The following is an 18,680-nucleotide window of genomic DNA, read 5'->3' on the forward strand; positions in this document are numbered from 1 at the left end:
GTATTGCAGAGTATTGCACAGTGTTGTGTCTTGAGTCAGAACACTGGCACTGCGCTCTTCTACCTTCTAGATTGAATCCAGCCAGGCCTCAGCTCGGCTCCGCTTGAGACAGACAGCGCGCCGACACGACACAGCTCAGCTCTCAGCTCCCGCCTCCCTGCGCTCCTCTCTGCGTCCTCCCACCTCGCCTCCGTCCGTGAGTGACGTCACGGCGCTGGCAGAGACAACGGGACTCCTCCGTAGGGGAGTAAAAGTGTAGTTGTGTGCTGAGGGAAGGGAAGGGAGGATCATGCAGGAGCGCACAGCTGCGCCCCCCCCTATACCAAATGGTACCGCCCAGGGCACGTGCCCTCTCCGCCCCTGCCTTGTACCGGCCCTGCCTGCTGTGCCCTGATGTGTTGTGCCCTGTACCCTGCTGTGCCCTGATGTGCTGGGCTCTGTACCACGCCCTGATGTGCACTGTACCCTGTTGTGTTGTGCCCTGGGCAGGTCTGGATGAAGTCCAGGGCCACATTTTTGTCCCAGTCCAGCCCTGCAGATGTGTGAGGGTGTCATTAACAATGAATGGCACTGCTGTGCATCTGCTAAAGGGCAGCATGTTTCTGTGGTGTCAGGAAAGCAATTTTGCATGCGTTCCACACAAATGGGAATGCAGCCTAAATGTCTCAGTTACATTGGTGGTCAGTGTAAATCTTCTCATTACATTGGGGCTTGGTGTACAATGCTTTCATTCACAATAGTGGCCAGTGTTAAGGTCCCCCTTACATTGGTGGTCAGTGTAAATCCCTCTTTACATTGGTGGTTACTGTGAATGCTTATATTACATTAGTGGTCAATGTAAACCCCTATTATATTGGTGGTCAGTGTCAAAACTCCTCTTTATATTGGTAGTCAGTAAAAAAATCAGCATTGCCATTGCTTACACCCTCACCTCCCCCCAGTACTGCCACTGATCCCAAGAGTTCTAGGATCCCTAGGAGTTTTCTGTCTATTGATGGGTCCCCTCACCACAACAGTCCATGGTGTGCAGGCAGTGAGGAGATGATGTGCTATAACCTCTAGCAACCAATCAGTGAGCAGTAATGATGTGCAGTAACCTCTAGCAACCAATCAGTGAGCAGTATTGATGTACAGCAATCTCTAGCAACCAATCAACAAGCATAAATCATGTGCTGTAACCTCTAGCAACTAACCAGCGAGCTGTAATGTGTGCTGTAACCTCTAGCAACCAGTCAGTAAGCGGTTATGATACACTGTAACCTTAGTGAACAAAATGGAAATAGTATAGCACAACTGAAAACCTACCAAGACATGGCCATCCACCTAAACTGACAGGCCGGGCAAGGAGGTCAATAATCAGAGAAGCAACCAAGAGGCCCGTGATAAGTCTGGAGGAGCTGCAGAGATCCACAGCTCAGATGGGAAAATCTGTCCACAGGACAACTATTAGTCGTGCTCTCCACAAATCTGGCCTTTATGGAAGAGTGGCAAGAAGAAAGCCATTATTGAAAGAAAGCCAACATTGAACTTTTTGACCTAAAAGCAAAATGTGTGGTGGAAAACTAACACTGCACATCATCCTGAACACACCATCCCACCGTGAAACATTGTGGTGGCAGCATCATGTTGTGGGGATGCTTTTCTTCAGTAGGGACAGGAAAGCTGGTCAGAGTTGATGGAAAGATGGATGGAGCCAAATACAGGCCAATCTTAGAAGAAAACCTTTTCAAGTCTGCAAAAGATTTGAGACTGGGGCGGAGGTTCACCTTCCAGCAGGACAACGACCTTAAACGTATAGCCAGAGATACAATGGAATGGTTTAGATCAAAGCATATTCATGTGTTAGAATGACTCAAAGTCCAGACCTAAATTCAATTGAGAATCTTTGGCAAGACTTGAAAATTGCTGTTCACAGACGCTCTCCATCCAATTTGATAGAGCTTGAGCTATTTTGCAAAGAAGAATGGCAAAAATTTCACTCTCTAGATGTGCAAAGCTGGTAGAGACATACCCAAAAAGACTTGCAGATATAATTGCAGCGAAAGGTGGTTCTACAAAGTATTTACTCAGGGGGGCTGAATACAAATGCATGCCACACTTTTCAGATATTTTTTGTAAAAAATTTAGAAAACCATTTATTATTTTCCTTTCACTTCACAATTATGTGCCACTTTGTGTTGGTCTATCACATAAAAGCCAAATAAAATACATTTATGTTTTTAGTTGTAACATGACAAAATGTGGAAAATTTCAAGGTGTATGAATACTTTTTCAAGGCACTGTAACAACACCCCAAGGGCCAGATAAAAGCAGCCCCCTAAAATTTGTATACCTGTTCCATCAAACGTCTCTCAAAGTCATTTTAATGCACTCAAATCGATAGAGAGAACACATCCCATATCTCAATGTGTTTCGTGAACTTTCTCAGCAGTGGATACTACTGATATAGTATATATACAGTATATCTGATACAATATATCTGCAGAATATAATAAAAAGACATAGATTAACATGAAAAAAAGTTACATGAAAATTAATCCAATAAGGCACTAACTTGCATGCACTTACAAATCAGCTTGGGAATTAAACCATAAAACTTCAGTAGGAATAAGGATGTCTGCCCTGAGAGCCATGGGGAAAGACCCAAAGAAGCAAAAGGCATGAGGGTGGTGCAGAGTGGCAATTTATAGTGGAATATTGGTCCAGTCACAGAAAATACCCATAACCCCATAGGATAAGTGTAATTTATTAGTTCTAACCAAAATTAATAAAAAATATATATATAAAACTAGACATGTGCAATTCTTATTTGAATATAAATTTTTGGTTATTGGGAGATTCAGATGTATCCATTCTGCACATGTCTATATAAAACTGCTATCATTCCATTTGGGTTTTAGGGTTAAAATACAGCACATGTTAGCAATGGAAGATAGTTGGGACACATGGAAATATGCAGCGACTTTTTTTGCCTTTTTGCCAAAAGGTCTGCTATCTAATGCATTTCAACAGACTGCCTTATTCACAGCAGTTTTTTTTTTGTTCATAGATTATAAAACCAAATAGATGATAGTCTATGAAAGATCTACTTTTCACTGTCCAAATTACTGCCATACTGCAAAACCCTACAAGTGATAGTGAATCTGAACATTGCTTTACAACGTTATTATTCGTAAACCTTGAGTGTAACTATCACAATTAGTGCTTGCATTGATCACATATCTCACCAATATTAAGCTGTTATATTAAACCAATTTAAAGCGGAACTATACTCCCCTTCTCTTCAGCAATACAGTCTCTCGGAGCTCCCCATCAGCCGCTGTCCTCTTCCGCTGGATCACCTTCTGGGTACCCATCTTCGCCCATTTTCAATGGCCCTGCTGAGATAAGGTCACTCCCGCACATACGTGGGAGTTCATTCATCTTCGCATTGCTGAAATTTGAAAATAGAGCTCAGTCTACAGGTCATACAGGCAGGTAATGTATCTTTATTGCAGGGGATATAGTATGTCTCTTCTGCATTAAAATCCTGCCTGTTTGCCTTGTTTTTCTCTTACGTAAAGTTTCACTATAAGGTTCTAGTAAATATTGGTGCATTGTATAATATAGTATTATATGAGAGGGATTCCTGTAAACATTTGTAGCTAATTCTACTATTTGGTATAGGATATATTTGCTTTCAATGTTTCTTCAGTTCTATTTTTGTTTCTTCTGGCCTGCATTTCACGTATTTCATGGGTGTTCCTCTTGTCATTTTTGCCACCTTATATGCTTGTTACTTCCATCCCAAGGCAATATGACCATGTTCTCAATGAATCATTGACAAATGATTGATGCTTAAGACATACACAATGGAGCTTTCTATGGATAATCACACTGCCATAAATTTCCAGCCATGTTAGGACAACTAACTCTTGTTTCAATCTGTATTGGACAGATAAGGGTTGTAGTCTTGTAAAATGATGATTAATACCAAAAAGTAACATAGCATCCAGGGTTATGTGTGGTCTTGCTGAAGGACAGGAAGTTAGAGCTCTCGTTTTACATCAGCATGTTCAACCAAATTCTTGAGTGACTTAAAAATAAGATGGATTTCTGCACCATCAGATCTGTCAGGTCTTATGATATCTCTTTTAATTTTGTGTTGGTCAAAACAACTACTTATATCTTTCTAGAGGTGAATAATCTTGGAGAAAATCCTCTGGTGTGTCTGATACAAAAATAGAAATGGAGTCTGATAGAAATAAGGTTCAGATTCTTTTTGGTCTGGCAAAGCTGTCCTCAGGATTAGGAGTTTCAAGACTGGAATATTTCCATCAGTAACACAGTTCTGGCAATTTTCTGTAGTAGCCAGAGAATATTGTGTCTGCAATGTATAGAAACTTAGAAGAGGTCAGTGTTCAGTAAGAGATATGGAGAACCATTTAAATTATATTTTATTAGTACAACACGGTGACATTATAATGCTGTGGTGTAGTAGTAAATAGCTACTTGTAAGTCCACTGATTAGCCAATGAGACACTGGATTCCCAACTTCCGATTCCTTCATTGGTGTTGGTGACTCCAGTATATGTGGAAGAAAAAATACACCCCAAAATGTCCTGAACATTCCATTTTTAATTTTGTCAGGAGGATGGTTATGAGGACTGTCATTACTGACATACTTGTGCAAATGCAGCTCTCTGGTTCTGACTGATCTACTGTATTGCCATCAGTACTTTCATAGTTACTGACCCAAAAGTCAAATGAAGATGTGTAAAGTTACAGTAAGCTATCTGCTAACTCCTTTTGAGTCATGAAGAACAAGAGAGTCAGGATAACAGGCGAGCAGCTAGCATTTTAGAAAGAGGTCAGCAATGGCCACCCTCCAGGTTTCCTTCATGACAGTTACTTCACAATGAGTACCACTTTGATCTTAGAAATGTTTTCACTATAACACCTATAGAAAAAGCAAATGTTGCTATGAATTATAACAATGCATATGAAGTTATCCTTAGATTTCTGTGAAAGACATATCTATTCCTTAAAGCTGAACTCCAGGAACAAAACATTTTAATTCAAATATATTTCTCAATGGCCACAAGGGATACAAATCTGCTTTGCGGGCACCAAATGCCTTTATACAGCCAAAGATTACCATATAAAATTAGTAGTGACATCATCACTATGCTGCTCATCCTGTGACAAAGCTGTATATTGTGCAGTAAACTACAGAAAAGGTGGGTACAAGGCCAGTTAGACCCCTTTCACACTGGGACGCTTTGCAGGTGCTGCAGCGCTAAAAATAGCACCTGCAAAGCGTCCTGAAAGAGCCGCTGCTGTGTCTCCAATATGAAAGCCCCGAGGGCTTTCACACTGGAGCGATGCGCTGGCAGGACGGTAAAAAAAGTCCTGCTAGCAGCATCTTTGGATCGGTGAAGGAGCGGTGTATACACCACTCCTGCCCATTGAAATCAATGGGGCAGCGCGGCTATACCGCTGGCATAGCACTGCTGCAGCAGTTATTTGCGGTGGTTTTAACCCTTTCTCGGCCGCTAGCAGGGGGTAAAACTGCCCCGCTAGTGACCGAATACCGCCGCTAAAACGACGGTAAAGCGGCACTGAAAATAGTTCAGTTTTACCGCCGACGCCACCCCAGTGTGAAAGGGGCCTTACTGTGCAAAAGGAGAGAGAGCAGCTGTGACCGGTCTTTATTACAGAGGCAAAGTTTCACAGTAGATCACTGCAGAGGTCTGGAAGTATACACAAAGCACACCAAAATTCAATTAAAAAGACACATCATGTATTTAGACAGTGGTTGCTTATCCTAAAGTTCATGAGTCCTCATACACACTGGATATTTTTGCAGCTGCTTCGAGGGGCGTCAGACTTTTTATTCCCACCTCTAAACTTCCCTGCATGTTAGCCTATGTGTCCACGCACACATAGGCTTTTAGCAGTGTTTAGTGGCACGAGCTTTTAAAGACAGAAAAAAAAAAACACTGCCAGTGTGTCCAGGAGCAGGGGCATTCTTTCAGAAAAAACATTTTAACGCTTGTTAATGCTAGGCACATTTAGCTTTTGAGCATTAATTCATTTCAATGGCCAGAATAAATTATTGTTCTTTCCAATGAAATTAATTAACGCGTTTGATGCCTGATCATGCGATTTAACGCGTTACACTTTTACAAGCGTATTTTCTGCCAAAACTCTGCTGCCAGGAGGAAAGGCTTTTAGGAATGTTTCCAAAAAGTCCTGTGTGGATGAGGCATTAAAGAACTCTGGGAAAATATGTTTTTATATACAAATACAGGTGCTTCCATACCTTTCCAGAAATGTTGATATTCTTGTACATAGTCCTCTTTCCAGTGAGAAATCTATTTTTTTTTTTTTTTTGCATGAAAGGCCCTCTTTCCCTCTCATATTCTGTTCACAAGACCGGTGGCTGATATGACCTTTTTCCCCCCAGACACCGGTCTTGTACATTACCCCCTGTAGTCCATTGTAAAGCAAGAACGTCTCCGCTCGCTGCAGTGGGCAGACCCGGGAGTCTGATCTCAGTCTGACCCGGGAGTCTGATCTCAGTCTGATCCACCCACTGTGCTGCATAGTTAGTGTTGGGCCGGGAGGCTATTTGTCTGTCCCGCCCCCTATGACCTCGCCGACAGACTGGGAGTCTTCCTCTGTGCCTGCGGGTTAAGAAAATATCATGACATCAATTCCCTATACTGTTTGGGGATAATGTATAGTGTGACATCCCCAAAATGTTAAAGTAGAAGACTGTGCAGCAATGTGTGGGGGTGGTGTCCTATATGTAGAACTATCTGCCACACACACCCATGGTCCCGCCCACTCGAGACTCTAAATCGCAGGGCATGATGGGATTTTGTTGTGACAAACACCAACAGCCCACCGCTTCTGAGATCCCTCCTACTAGAGCCTGAGGATTGAAGAAGAAGCTGGTCAAGAAATGACATCACTGATTTTTTAAACAGTGAGTTTTATACAAAATGTTCACTTTTAAGAAAAATCACATTAGTGGTTTTGCTGAAGTAGCCACATATGCTTATTGTACAGATTTTAACACTATCCTGGAGTTCTTCTTTAAAATTAAACAAATACTCTATACGGAGAGTATTTCAGATGAAAAACTCACAAGAGAGTTCTAAAAATTATTTGACTACCTTGAGATTCTTATTTAATTCAAATACTGGAGATGATTTTTACTGGTTGAGTTACATTGGGGAATTATAATTGTCGTCTGGTCTTCCTGTTATTTATGCCCAATTGGTGTCTTGTCAATAGTTTGTTAAATACCTGTAGATAAATCTTATTACACTCTACAATAATGTTTTTCATTATTTGGTTGTCGTCTTCAATCTCATGTCGTATTCATCAGCAGATTGGAAACCTCTTTATCTGCAGTTCAGATGCTCTAAAGACATCGGTAAGGGTAGCAGTCATTTATTGCACTGTCAGTTCCCATTCTGGCAATGTTTGCTTTCAGTAAAACACGTCACTGAGCTTTGTGTTCATTAACGATATACTCAGCACTAATGCCAAATCAGCATTTCAATTACCGGGAGCCCCTGAAAAACTCAATGGTCACTGGCACTGTCAAAGATAACTTCTTAATTGTTGAAGACAGGCTTACATAGTTACCAACTTGGGCAAGACTTTTTCATTTGTTTTTGTTTTTAAGTGACAGTCAATCACAAACTTTAAATTTCTGGGTTTTTTTTTGTAGATTCTAAAGAGTTAAACTACAGCTTTTATATCTCTTTGTAAGACACTTGTATGTCTTATGCACAGAGTCATATTGATTTGTCTAGAATCTTGTCCTGCTTCTTGTCCGTACAGCATTCAAACTTAAAGGCGCATACATCCCCGTAGAAGAGAAGAGAAAGAGCAGCAAGGAATCGTCTGAGGATTTGAGAACAAAAATTTGTGGAAAAGCATGTACAATCTCAATGTTACAAGTCCATCTCCAGAGAGCTTAATGTTCCTATGTCCACTGTGCGCAACATTGTAAAGAAGTTTACAGCTGATGACACTGTAGCTAATCTCCCTGGGCGTAAGGGAATGAAAGAGAAAAATTGATCAAAGAGTTTGCCAAAACTTACCCGAGGAAGCCAAAGTCCCTTTGGGAGAATGTGCTGCGGACAGACGAAACAAAATTACAGATTTTTGGTAAAGCCCATCATTCTACTGTTTTCAGAAAAAGAAATTAGGTCTTTAACCACTTGCTGACTGCCTCATGCAGATATACTGCAGCAGAATGGTACAGGCAGGCAGAGTAACGTATGGGTACCTTACTCCCCTCCCGCGGGCGGGGGGCACATCGCGCCCCCCCGGTGCCTGAGGCGGTCGGCATCGTTCCAGGAGCGATCTGTGCTGAGGGGGAGGCCACTGATTCATGGCCACCCCCTCGCGATCACTCCTGGCAAATGAGAGGCTTCCTCTGCTTCTGTAATGTAAACAGAAGTAGAGGAAGTGATGGCATCTCTCCTTGTGAAGCCTTTTCGTTCCGGCTTCCGAGGAGAGAAGACATCTACTGTGAGTCTGCACCAACACTACACTGACACTAGCACACACGGGCACATAACCCCCCCCCCCCAGATCACCCCCCCTGCACCCTGTCACCCCCTGTCACAGTGACACCATAGCAGTTTTTTTTTGTTTCTTTTTACTGATTACTGCATTGGTGTCATTTGTGACTGTTATAAGTGGTAGGGCAGTTAGTGGTAGGCCCCTTTAGGTCTACCCCCCTAATAAAGGTTTAACCCCTTGATCACCTCCAGTTAACCCCTGTCGCCAGTGTCACTAAGGGATCTTTTTTCTGATCGCCGTATTAGTGTCATAGGTGATGCTAGGTAGCCAGGTAAGTATTTAGGTTCACGTCAGCTTTTTATAGGTACCCCTATATACTACCTAATAAAGGTTTTAACCCCCTGATTGCCCCCTAGTTAACCCTTTCACCAGTGATTACTGTATAACTGTTACGGGTGACGCTGGTTAGTTAGTTTGTTTTTTATACCCGCCGTTTATTACCTAATAAAGGTTTAACCCCCTGATCGCCCGGCGGATGATATCAGGTTTTAGGGTTAGATAGGGTCTGCGTCGCCCCAGGCAGCGTCAGGTTAGTGCCAGTACCACTAACACCCACGCACGCAGCATACACCTCTCTTAGTGGTATAATATCTGAACAGATCAATATCTGATCTGATTAGATCTATACTAGCGTCCCCAGCAGTTTAGGGTTCCCAAAAACGCAATGTTAGTGGGATCAGCCCAGATACCTGCTAGCACCTGTGTTTTGCCCCTCCGCCCAGCCCTGCCCACCCAAGTGCAGTATCGATCAATCACTGTCACTTACAAAACACAACACATATAACTACAGTGTTCGCAGAGTCAGGCCTGATCCCTGCGATCGCTAACAGTTTTTTTTGGTAGCGTTCGAGTCAGTCGCTAACAGGAGCTTTTTTACCTGTGAGTTTCACTAGTGTACCAGTAAATTTAGAGCCCAAAAATGACAAATCGAACGTACGCTAGTGAAGAGGCCTACACATTTCTGAGCATGACAGATAGTGAAGAGGAAGTCACTCACCTGTCAGATTCAGGCTCAGAATACGATCCTGTAGACGACAGCGGCTCCATGACAGATAGCTCTGACAACGGAGTTGTGGACCCTGCCAAGGTCAGGCATACCAGACCCCGATCTTCTTCTGCTGTTGAGGTGCAAGAACTGCAGGGCTCTCGTATGGAGCAGAGAAGTACTAGTGCCGCTCATCCTTCTGGTGAACTGGCAAGCACCAGCAGCCTAGTACACCCTGGTCATAGTCAAACCAGCACTGCAGTAACACGTGGTGATGTGGCGAGTCCCATAAGTGCAGTTCAAGCTGGTGAGGTGGCAAGCACAAGTAGTGTCCCGCTGCCACCAAGAAGACAAAGACAGGCCCGTTGAGCCCATAGTGCCCTTCCTGCTGCATTCGCCAATCCTAATTGGGAACCCACCACTTCTGCAGCACCCGCACTTCCCCCATTCACTGGCCAACCCGGCATTCAGGTGGAAACAGTTGATTTTACCTCACTTGGTTTTTATTCGCTGATTTTCACTGAAGAACTCTATAGATCTATTGTGGACCAAAGTAATCCCCAGTCCTCCCTTGCCAGAGATTGGAAGCCAATTACGGTTTCTGAATTTAAGATCTTTCTGGGCCTATCCCTTGACATGGGCATAGTTAAAATGAGTATGTTGCGGTCATATTGGTCCACTGACCCAATTTACCAATTTACCATATGCCCGTGTTCTCTGCCTCCATGACCAGGGCACGATACGAGCAGATCTTGCGGTTCATGCTTTTCAACAGTGAACACTGTTGTCCTCGTGGAGACCCTGGATACGATTGGCTCTACAAAATTTGGCCCCTCGTAAACAGGGCTTTTTTTCAGGGAGAACTTGGTGAAACTCAGTTCCACCACCTCTGGCTCAGACCCCAATCACTTGTAAACACAGAAGTCTGGTTTCTGTGTTTACAAGTGACAGCTCTGCACTCTGTATGTAATGCAATCCTGGTATTTAATGCCCCTTTAAGACCCTCCAACTGTTTTCGTGAAATTTGACGGAACATACCCACTAATTGATGTGATTTGGAGGGTGTGTGTAGGGGGAGGGGTTTTGTGGGGCCGTGGTTAAGTTCCAGCACCTATTGTTTGAGAAAAAAAGCCCCGCTCGTAAACCACTTCAACCAACGTTTTGCAGACTTGTTTACTCCCCATCAAGTTGTCTGCGTTGATGAGTCCCTGATTACGTTTTCTGGCTGCTTGTCTTTCAAACAGTATCTTCCCAGATTACATAGGGAGCGCTGGCAAGATTGTGTGGGACTTGGAGTCACCCTTATTCATTTGTATGTGGACAATTATTACACAAGCGTGCCAGTTTTTAGTCACTTGTTTGATCATCAGATTGGAGCATGTGGCACCGTGCGACCTAATCGCCGGGCTTTCCCCAGCGGCTTGTAGCTTCCCGTCTTAGGCTCGGGGAGAGAGCCTGCTTTAAGTGTAATAATTTGCTCGCTATGAAGTGAAGGGATAATAAGAATGTTTTCGTTCTTACCTCCCTTCATGCAGACACGACGGTCCAAATTCCTACGGCGACTTGTTTTGTGGAGAAACCCCTCTGTGTCCACGATTATAACCAAAATATGGGAGGGGTGGACCTCAATGACCAGTTGTTGGCGCTGTACCTAGTTGCCCGTAAGGCCAGACGCTGGTACAAAACAGTGTCTGTTTATTTATCTCAATTGGCTTTGCTGAACGCTCATGTGCTATACAGAGCGGACTGGATCCTTCCTTAAATCCCTGGAAAAGATCGTCAGAGCCCTTCTGTTTCCAGACGGTGCTCCACCTCACCTTCCCAATCCAAATGCAGTAAGCCGGCTGCATGAGAGGCATTTTCCTTATGTCCTCCCGAGTATCCCTACCCAACGAGCCCCCCAAAGAAGATGTCGTGTTTGCATGCAGTAAGCGCGGATAAAGGGATATATAAAATAAAAAAAACAAAAATAGTTGTCGTTTTATTGTTCTCTCTCTCTATTCTCTCTCTATTGTTCTGCTCTTTGTTACTGTATTCTATTCTGCAGTGTTTTATTGTTATTATGTTTTTATCATGTTTGCTTTTCAGGTATGTCATTTTTTTATACTTTACTGTTTACTGTGTTTTATTGTTAACCATTTTTTTTGTTTTCAGGTACGCCATTCAGCTGCAGCACGGATTTATCTTGACAGCAACAGCGTTTGCTCCCACAATACATAAAGCCGTGACTCCAGCGCTGTAGGAGGTGATTTAATCACCACCGTTAAAAAAAAAAAGAGCATATATGCCGAAGCATGGGGGCAGCAGGGGTGGAGGAGCGGTTTGCTCCTAACTTTTGCGAGCGGATGCCCCCATGCTTCGGCCTAAAATATATATATATGCCGAAGCATGGGGGCAGCAGGGGTGGAGGAGCGATTTGCTCCTAACTTTTGCGAGCGGATGCCCCCATGCTTCGGCATATATATATATTTTAGGCACAGATTACGTTAAAAAATGTTTTATTTTTTACTATTTTTTTGTATTTGCTTTGCAGGTATATGGTATGTCTTACTGTTATACTGTAATGTTACTTTGTTTTATAGTTAACCATCATTTGCTTAGCAGGTACGCCATTCAGTTGCAGCGCGGATTTATTTATCTTGACAGCAACAGCGTTTGCTCCCACAATACATAAAGCCATGACTCCAGCGCTGTCGGAGGTGATTTCACCATCACAGTTAAAAACAAAATGGTGCATGTATGCCCATCATTAGAAGTGGGTGGGTGAAGGGAGGTATTCTAATGGTGGGCATACCCACCGATCAATCTCTTTTTTTTCGTTCAGCCCACAGGCTGCATGAAAATAAAGATCACAATATATGCCCAACAAGGACCAGCAACATACTGGCATGTTGCTGGACTTTGAGTGGTTATACCAGAATGATGCCTGCGGGTTTAGGTATCATCTTGGTATAATACTTTTCAGCCAGCGGTCGGCTTTCATGTAAAGGCAATCCTAGCGGCTGATTAGCCTCTAGACTGCTTTTACAGGCAGTGGGAGGGAATGTCCCCACCCTCCCACCGTCTTCCATGGTTTTCTCTGGCTCTCCTGTCCCAACAGGGAACCTGAGAATGCAGCCGGTGGTTCCGCCAGCTTACCATAGAGCTGATCAGAGATCAGAATGGCTCCAATCATCTCTATGGCCTAAGAAATCGGAAGCTATGAGCATTTCATGACTTAGATTTCGCCGGATGTAAACAGCGCCATTGAGAAAGCATTTTATCACACCGATCTTGGTGTGGTCAGATGCTTTGAGGGCAGAGGAGAGATCTAGGGTCTAATAAACCTAATTTTTTTTCAAAAAAGAGCACCTGTCACTACCTATTGCTATCATAGGGGATATTTACATTCCCTGAGATAACAATAAAAATGATTAAAAAAAAATGAAAGGAACAGTTTATAAATAAGATAAAAAAGCAAAAAAAATAATTAAAAAAAAAAAAAAGGACCCCTGTCCCCCCCTGCTCTCGCGCAAAGGCGAACGCAAGCGTCGGTCTGGCGTCAAATGTAAACAGCAATTGCACCATGCATGTGAGGTATCACCGCGAAGGTCAGATCGAGGGCAGTCATTTTTAGCAGTAGACGACCTCTGTAAATCTAAAGTGGTAACCTGTAAAGGCTTTTAAAGGCTTTTAAAAATGTATGTAGTTTGTCGCCACTGCACGTTTGTGCGCAATTTTAAAGCATGTTGTGTTTGGTATCCATGTACTCGGCATAAGATCATCTTTTTTATTTCATCAAACATTTGGGCAATATAGTGTTTTTTAGTGCATTAAAATTTAAAAAAGTGTGTTTTTTCCCAAAAAAATGCGTTTGAAAAATCGCTGCGCAAATACTGTGTGAAAAAAATAATTAAACACACACCATTTTAATCTGTAGGGCCTTTGCTTTAAAAAAATATATAATGTTTGGCGGTTCAAAGTAATTTTCTTGCAAAAAAAAATTAATTTTTCAAAACAATTTTAAACAAAAAGTGTCAGAAAGGGCTTTGTCTTCAAGTAGTCAGAAGAGTGGGTGATGTGTGACATAAACTTCTAAATGTTGTGCATAAAATGCCAGGACAGTTCAACCCCCCCCCCCCCCAAATGACCCAATTTTGGAAAGTAGACACCCCAAGCTATTTACTGAGAGGCATGTCGAGTCCATGGAATATTTTATATTTTGACACAAGTCGCGGTAAAAAGACAATTTCTTTTTTTGCATAAAGTTGTCACTAAATGATATATTGCTCAAACATGCCATGGGCATATGTGGAATTACACCCCAAAATACATTCTGTTGCTTCTCCTGAGTACGGGAATACCACATGTGTGAGATTTTTTGGGAGCCTAGCCACATACGGGACCCCGAAAACCAAGCACCGCCTTCAGGCTTTCTAAGGGTGTAAATTTTTGATTTCACTCCTCACTGCCTATCACAGTTTTGGAGGCCATGGAATGCCCAGATGGCACAACCCCCCCCCCCCCCCCCCCCCAAATGACTCAATTTTGGAAAGTAGACACCCCAAGCTATTTGCTGAAAATTATGGTGAGTATTTTGCAGATCTCGCTTTTTGTCACAAAGTTTTGAAAATTGAAAAAAGAAAAAAAAAGTTCTTCTTGTCTTTCTTCATTTTCAAAAACAAATGAGAGCTGCAAAATACTCACCATGCCTCTCAGCAAATAGCTTCGGATGTCTACTTTCCAAAATGGGGTCGTTTGGGGGGGGGGTTCTGCTATCTTGGCATTTTATGGCCTTCGAAACTGTGATAGGTAGTGAGGAGTGAAATAAAAAATTTACGCCCTTAGAAATCCTGAAGGTGGTGATTGGTTTTCGGGGCCCCGTACGCGGCTAGGCTCCCACAAAAGTTCCACACATGTGGTATCCCCGTACTCAGGAGTAGCAGCAGAATGTATTTTGGGGTGTAATTCCACATATGCCCATGGCATGTGTGAGCAATATATCATTTAGTGACAACTTTGTGCAAAAAAAAAAAAAAGTTTGTCATATTCCCGCAACTTGTGGCAAAATATAAAATATTCCATGGACTCAACATGCCTCTCAGCAAATATCTTGGGGTGTCTACTTTCCAAAATTGGGTCATTTGGGGGGGGGGGGTTGTGCCATCTTGGCATTTTATGGCCTTCAAAACTGTGATAGGTAGTCAGGAGCGAAATCAAAAATGTACACCCTTAGAAATCCTGAAGGCAGTGATTGGTTTTCGGGGCCCTGTACGCAGCTAGGCTCCCAAAAAGCCCCACACATGTGGTATCCCCGTACACAGGAGAAGTAGCAAAATGTATTTTGGGGTGCAATTCCACATATAACCGTGGCATGTGTGAGCAATATATCATTTAGTGACAACTTTTTGTAAATTTTTTTTTTTTTTTTTTTTTTCATTATTCAATCACTTGGGACAAAAAATGAAATATTCAATGGGCTCAACATGCCTCTCAGCAATTTCCTTGGAGTGTCTACTTTCTAAAATGGGGTCATTTGGGGGGGGGATGGGGTTTGTACTGCCCTGCCATTTTAGCACCTCAAAAAATGAGATAGGCAGTCATAAACTAAAAGCTATAAATATACGGTTATTGACATTTTTTTTTTACCATGACTGTACATCCTGCTTGTGCGTCACTGCTGATTTCACGCTAATGTTTACTTATCTCCCTGAATTAGTCATTCGTGTAGTGGTGGTGCAGGGAGACCTGGGTCTTCACTCATTCAGAATTACTAAAGCCTGAGGTTGTTTTACATCTGTGCTACTACACACTGTTGTTTGTAAATCAGCCCTGAATTTCCAGGCAGCAGCAGTTTCACATAGGGTTAATTTACCATGTATGAATGTCAATTTTAGCACAAACATTTACATGTGTACAGCCCAAAATATTATAGTTTTGGTTTACACATCTAAACTCTACGGTCCAAAACCGTAACAGGCTAACCGCCTATTAATTTTCCTGACAGCCCGTAAATTTTAACTCATTTTCGGGTTGTCCGTAAATGTCATTTACGGGTAGCAGCGCCTGTAAAAGATATGGCTGCGGACTGACCACACAACTGCGCATGTGCCGTCCCAGAGCCTGCTGGGCACGGGAAAGTTTGCAAGCTCGGCCATTTTCGGACAGGCAGGCGCATGCGCAGTGATGTAACGGCACCGTGTAGCACCATTTTTGAATAGAAGTTTCGGGCAGATTACAGCCTCATAGGTTCTGACAAGCAGATCTCCTCTCCTTGTGCTCATCTTGCACAGTGTCCCTTGGGCTGGAGGCTGCCGGGCTGGTAAGTGAGCACAAGCCACCCCTTACTAATGAAACTCTTGGTTCAGGAGAATGTAGAAGATGGCCTGAGGCAAGGAAGGGATTAAAGTGGCAGAGACAAAAAAAAAGGTAATGTGCCTTTTAGTATGGGATTAAGAGATGCTACTAACCAGGGCAAAGTGCAAAGTGCTAATGACAGATTGGGCACCTCTGGGAGGAAGGGAGCAGATAAATCTCTGGCCCAGCAAGAGTTACACCAGCTGTCCAAGACTATGACAGGCAGAGAAAGAAAAAAAAAAGATTGAAATGAGCAAACGCAGTAGGAGAGTTTGCTGAGCTGCATGTCTCTGGTAGTGGAAGGGTTAACAGTTGAGTGCAAGTCTGCGGCAGAAAAAGGGTGCAAAAATCGGTGCTAGCAGATATTTATTATGTCCACATCCTCTAACCATCTCCTATATCATGTCCGCATCCTTTAACCATATCCTGTACCATGTCTGCATCCTCTAACCATCGTTTAGCACTGAAAACAGCCATTTTAGGTACTTTTTTGCAGTGTCAGTAAAAAATGTGGCTTTGCCAGTAAGTTTCATGATTTTTGGTGCTGTTTGTAAATTTTGGCATCCTGCCAGTAAATTTCATGTCGAGGGGTTGGCAACACTGTCCAAAACAGAGTAATGCGAATCAGCACATAGCATACAATATTGCTACATTTAGATCCACATAAATTAGAGTTGAATGCAGCTTATTGTACGCCTGTGTGAGTGAGTCCTTTGAGAGTTTTTTGGTGTGCACACCTGCTGTGGGTATTATCAGGGGTTTCTGATCTCCCTGTGTGATTTTTTTTTTTTTTTTTTTTTTTTATTTTATTGGTAATACATCAAGAGAAGATGATAGATGCGGAGGTGGGCAGTAGACATGAGCTTGGATTTAGGCTTGGGTTTGGTACACACCTATATTTGGCCAAATCCGGGCAGGCAGCTGTCAGTTCCGGGCCGATCAGCTGCATGCTGGGAACACACTGGCTAATTATGGGCTTGTGTCCATATAAGGGCACCGGCATCGCTAGAATCCCAGCAATTTATGTATGGGCGCTGCGGGGTGGAGAATGACCTGACCCGCAGCTGAATAGAGCGACAAAAGGTATAACTTAGAACTTAGACATTTTTGGATCAGTCAGGGGAGGGGGGGGGGGGTGAAAGTTTAACTATTCCAAAGGGTGGTATGACATAAAAAGTTTGGGAACCGCTAGTTTATATATTCTACATATTCTTTAACCCCTTGCTGCTGCCTCCTGCTGGCCCTTGCCCTTTAAGTGGTTGTTAACACTGGCAGGCAGAATCAGCTTCCTGATCACATAATTGCTGTGATTGGCTGTGACGGTGCTCACATGATGGAGAGCCTGTCCGATTAAAGACAGTGACCAGGAGCTGTCTGTGACACTTGGTCAGTGTGCTGGGAGCGCACAGTATGCCCCATGGATGCATATGTGTGGTCATGGCTGCTGTAAGAAATCACAGGGCCCTGTACAGCCCAGCAGACACAGACCCCCCCCCCCCCCCCACTTTCGAAAATAGGAAAATAGCAAATTATATTTTCCCTAAAATGCCATGGGCACGATGCTAAGCTTTACAGCCAGGGCAGAAATGATACCCTCATTGATCAAGACCCATTCAATTGAATAGTGCTGCTCTGCAAGCACCCCTTGCACTTTGTGCGTGATTGTGGTGTACTAGTGCGGGGTTTAAGCAGGCGGTAAGGAGGCATACCTCCTCCCCGCCTGTCAAGTGCTCTTTGGAGAGCGATTCTGTGTTCATTCAGGTAAGGAAGTGGCCGGTAAATATGTCATATTGACTGGCCCCCTCCCTGCTCCCCATCCTGCAAAGGATCACCCTGTGTGCCCACAGCAACTGCCGGCGTCAGAGGAGAAGTAAGCCAGCATTGCTGCCGGTCCTGTGTTATGTGGTCGTCAGGAGGTTTAATAAACTAATTATTCTCATACTGCAGAGAAACCTAGAAATCCATAGCTTTATCGTTACTTCATTTTCTATATACAGTTGACTGCTGTTATCCGATGTATGTGAACATAATTAAGCGGACAGCAGCCTGGACAAGAAAACATTGATTTGGATACAAAGGATTTCACAGTTGAATGTGGTGTTGGATGTGTATTAAGAAAAAGAAAATGTCACATCAGACTTAACAATATATTCTCAACATTTACCACACAAGTTGCCGTATTCTTCCTTGGGGACCACATTAAAAAGCTCTTCGTCATGGCTGGGCTGTAAATGAGTGACTGATGGATGTCAGATAAACAGAATAATTGCTAACCTGCTCTAAATAGCTTTCTTTTAACAAGACTTTTCCTTTGACCTTACTGGTACTTGTTTACCGACATCTCCACAAAGACTCACAAAACTATATGCATTTGCTGATGTCTAATAGCACTTCCTATTCCACACATAGGGAAATAATCTTAATGCAATGCTAGTGACTAATGTCACCTTCATTTATTAGTTTTTGTTGTAGCTAATTAAAAAAAAAAAAATGATAGTGAAAATTTGCAGTTGTTTAGGTTATACAGCAACATGACATATGTAGCAAAATATGTCTAAATGATTGTTTTTCATCATCATAGGACCTATAACATTTCAACATTAGAAAAAAGATTTATTTAAACGGAGCAGAACTTCCCTTATTTTCTCTGAGAGGTTTTATACAAATTTATAATGCACATTTATGTCATTCCTATTAAGGAATAATATATATAATGGGAGTGGCCTAAGAGAAGACGATTAAAGTGATTGTAAAGTCAGGAGGTTTTTTT

Source organism: Aquarana catesbeiana, linkage group LG01 (genome assembly GCF_042186555.1).
Source record: "Aquarana catesbeiana isolate 2022-GZ linkage group LG01, ASM4218655v1, whole genome shotgun sequence".
Taxonomy (NCBI): Eukaryota; Metazoa; Chordata; class Amphibia; order Anura; family Ranidae; genus Aquarana; species Aquarana catesbeiana.